This window comes from Etheostoma cragini, unplaced genomic scaffold (genome assembly GCF_013103735.1).
Source record: "Etheostoma cragini isolate CJK2018 unplaced genomic scaffold, CSU_Ecrag_1.0 ScbMSFa_760, whole genome shotgun sequence".
NCBI classification, from domain to species: domain Eukaryota; kingdom Metazoa; phylum Chordata; class Actinopteri; order Perciformes; family Percidae; genus Etheostoma; species Etheostoma cragini.
Window position 1 is genome coordinate 1,385 of NW_023269384.1, and position 4,426 is coordinate 5,810.

Genomic DNA, 4,426 nt, shown 5'->3' on the forward strand with positions numbered 1-4,426 from the left:
GGGGGGGGGGGGGGGGTAAGTAATTGTCAGTAAAGTTGTTAATAAATCATCAGATGATAACCTGCAACTGTATTGTGTCTTGTTCTCTCCATCAGATGTCTGTGAACTGGAACTGGACACTAACACAGTAAACAGATACCTCAAACTGTCTGACAACAACAGGAAGGTGACCCGTGTGTTAGAGGATCAGTCATATCCTGATCATCCAGAGAGGTTTGAGTCCCGGTATCAGCTGCTGTGTAGAGATGGTCTGACTGGTCGCTGTTACTGGGAGGTCGAGAGGAGAGGATGGGTTTATATAGCAGTGAGTTACAGAGGAATCAGCAGGAAAGGAAGAAGTTTGTTTGGACATGATGATCAGTCCTGGAGTCTGTTCTGCTCTGATGATTGTTCCTCTGTCTGTCACAATAGGCTGTACTTGTGTCACAATAACAGAAGTACAGCCCTCCCGTCCTCCTCTAACAGAGTAGCAGTGTATGTGGACTGTCCTGCTGGCTCTCTGTCCTTCTACACAGTCTCCTCTGACTCACTGATCCACCTCCACACCTTCTACACCACATTCACTCAGCCTCTCTATCCTGGGTTTATGCTCTTGTCACCTGGTGCCTCAGTGTCTCTGTGTCCTCTGCAGGAGGAGACAACTTCCTAGTCTGTGGTTTAAATGTTGAGGGAGGACGAGGCTTCACTTTGGTTCACATTTGTCTCACTGATTGTGTCTTAATTGTCAGATGAAATCTTCTTCTTCTTCTTTAGTGATGTTGCAGTGATCTCCTCCGAGATGAAAACTACTTCATTATGAAATGTGTTGACTTTGATTTTCACTTTAATCATTTTTTTTATTGGAGCAGCTTCAGCTGTTAGTGATTTATTTCCATCAAGGTTAAAAGATAAAAAAGACTCATGTTTTAACAAATGAAAATCGGTTTCAGTTTGAAAATCAAAGAATAAAGATGTTTCCTTCCCAATGAAGGTATTCTCTTCATTCATTCTTCTTCTGTATATAATCCAATGAATCTTATCTCCATAAACAGTGTGTAGTCTTATGCTAACATCCCTTTGTTGTCACATATTGATCATGTGATGGTAGATGAATCCATTTGTCTACAAAAACTTTGTGCGATTCAGTGCGAAAATAAATGGAAACATTACTTGAAATTTTTTTTTTATTGAATCTCTATAATCATTCCCTGAATTCCCTGAAAGACCCGAGAAGGCCTGACACCGTCCAACGTCTTCTGAGCGTGACATGTTCAGCGTGTAGCTACCTAACGTTGTTGTTTCCCAAAGAGAACGGAGTTTAAGAACGAGAGAGAGGAAGCTTTTCCTTCCAGACATCCTCCCAAACGTATAAGATAAGAGATAAGATAATACTTTCTTCATCCCACGGTGGGGAATTAGATGCTTCATATATACTGTCAATCAACAAGGTCCAATATGCAGCTTACACAGAAGAAGTTGACATAATTATTTATTGAATATAATATAATACTGTTGATGATAGAATAATACTGTCAACTATTAATAATGCAGTCAAAAGTCTGACTTCACTGTAAATCCTTCAGTCACTCAAAGAAAGATGAATCAGATTCTTCTGTTATCATCCACGAGGTTTGTCTTTATCAACACAAATAAAGCTACTAGGACAGCACTCGTTTAACGCGCTCGTTTAACGCGCTTGTTTAACGCGCTTGTTTAACGCACTCGTTTAACGGGCCCGGTATACCCGCCGTTCTCCACCTGTGGAGCGCCAGTGTGACATCATGGGAGCGCCGTAACTGATTCTACTCCCAAGTTTTTGGGGCAGTGTCCTTTTAATTAGGAACAATAATAACGAGCACTCCACTTAACACATTTTTTCACACATTAATATATTAGAAATACTGTGTGGTCAACAGTCCTAGTCTGACCATGCTGAGACAAGTCGAGATGCTCCGCACTTTATATTTTTTGAGTAAATAAAGTATGCAAGCGATGATGCTATATAATTGATATAGATACTTGGTAACCAACATTATATTTTTTGGTTCTTTAGATGTTAAAGTACCCTCTTTGATTAACCAGCGTCTGCAGGTTGTCTCTTACGTTGCCAAAGTAACGCTTGATGTCAGTCTTCTGCCTGTTGTATCTGCGATGATAATAAGCCTCAAAGGATTCGTCAAGGTCGCCATGATCAGATATCTTATACCTGACGTTTAATTCATCATCTATCAGGTATTTAGCAGCCAGTGCTTGATATCCAACTACCGCGTCCAGTCTGCACTTAGCCTCGACCATTTCCCTGTGCTTGATGAACAGCGTGTCCAGGTCTCTCAGGTAAGTCGAGAGGAGTGTCTCCACAGGGTCGCAGGTTCGAGTCCCTCCCAGTCTCACCAGGTGAATCAGCATCTGGATGTGGACGGCTGCCCCGTTCACCCAGGCCTTCAGAGCCTGAGAGGACATGTGTTTGGTTGTCTCCTTTAGCGTCTTATAAAACGCCTGTATGACCCCACTTTTATCTTAACTAAAAAACATAAGTTCATGATTAACATTCCATCATTGTGCCATAATAATAATAATAATAATAATAATAATTAAAGCTGCAAGCAGCGATGAACGGGCCCTCGCCTCCTTGAAGGGCGGGTGTGCGGGCAGAAGCCAATCTTTGCGCGACAGTCAGACACTGCAAACCCAAAGATTGATTATGCTGCAGCTACAGTGAGGAAAATAAGTATTGAACACTCTGCTATTTTGCAAGTTCTCCCACTTAGAGATCATGGAGGGTCTGATGTCCCCGTGGGTGCATGTCCACTGGGAGAGACATGTCCACTGTGAGAGACATGTCCACTGTGAGAGACATCATCTAAATCACAATGTTGGATTTTTTAACTATTTATTTGTATGATACAGCTGATAATAAGTATTTGAACACCTGTCTATCAGCTAGAATTCTGTCCCTCAAAGACCTGTTAGTCTGTCTTCATAATGTCCCCCCCCCCCCACTCTATTTATTATCCTAAATTAGATGCACCTGTTTGAGGTCGATAGCTGCATAAAGACACCTGTCCCCCCCATACAATCAGTAAGAATCACACTACTAACGTTTCATTAAAAACGTTCTCTCTGTTCTATTCACTGACAGTAATAACGTTTTTATTGTTTGTACGGCTGCGCTGGCGCTGCTGCGTTGCTATAGTTACTCACAAGGAGACTTCCACAATTCCTCGTTTGCCCTCTTACGTCTGGCAGGTTCGATATCACACGGCTGCTGGCCTTTCCTCCTCTTCTTCATCCTAGTCAGTCGCCGTAGTGCTAGTACTAGGCTGAGGATACTCTCCCCAACGTGATGTCATCACAGAAATGAGTTAAAAACCTGTGAATACCAAAAAAGACAAAAACTGTTTTTTAACATTATTTGGAGGCATTTAAAAAAATGATATACATATATTGAATGCTTTTTTACAAAGTGGTGGTTAACCTGCAAGTTATGAAAGGGGCGTGGTCTGTGTACATGGGTTTGGGTAGAGTATGGGGGGGGGGGGGCTGAATGTCACATGTAGACCACACATTCTAAGTTTCATGTAAATCTGACTAACTTTTTCTAAAATCCATCCATTCCCGTTTCAACACCAATAAGATTTCAATCATGGCCCAGGAGAAGATATGCTGCTCTATACACACTAAAGTAGTGATTATTTACATGGAGTCTGGTGGAGATATGCTGCTCTAAACACACTAAAAGTAGTGATTATTTACATGGAGTCTGGTGGAGATATGCTGCTCTAAACACACTAAAAGTAGTGATTATTAACATGGAGTCCGGTGGAGATATGCTGCTCTATACACACTAAAAGTAGTGATTATTTACATGGAGTCTGGTGGAGATATGCTGCTCTATACACACTAAAAGTAGTGATTATTTACATGGAGTCTGGTGGAGATATGCTGCTCTATACACGCTAAAAGTAGTGATTATTTACATGGAGTCTGGTGGGTTTGGCAACTTCTAGGCTGTTTTTCATTTGGTAGTCAGGGAGTAAAAATGTTAGAGTGCAAAGTCTCTCTCTCTCTCTCTCTCTCTCTCTCTCTCTCTCTCTGTGGTAACTTCCTTTTCAGCTTTTTACTTTCACTTTCTCCCGTGTTGTGGCCCAGATTTTTCCTCCAAGTTAAACTTTCGGTAAGTGACATTTTCAGCAGTTTTCTGATCTTTTAGTTTCATCTAAATGTAAACACAGTGTGTGTGTGTGTGTGTGTGTGTGTGTGTGTGTGTGTGTGTGTGTGTGTTGTTGAAGAGTTTAGCTGTGTGCAGTTAGCTGTTAGCCTCCTATAGTCAAGATGACAAGTTGCTCTAACAACAGTTGCTAACACTGCTAACCATGCTAACCATGCTAACCCTGCTAACCATGCTAACCATGCTCAAACAATTACAAAATAACTCAGAAATCAAATG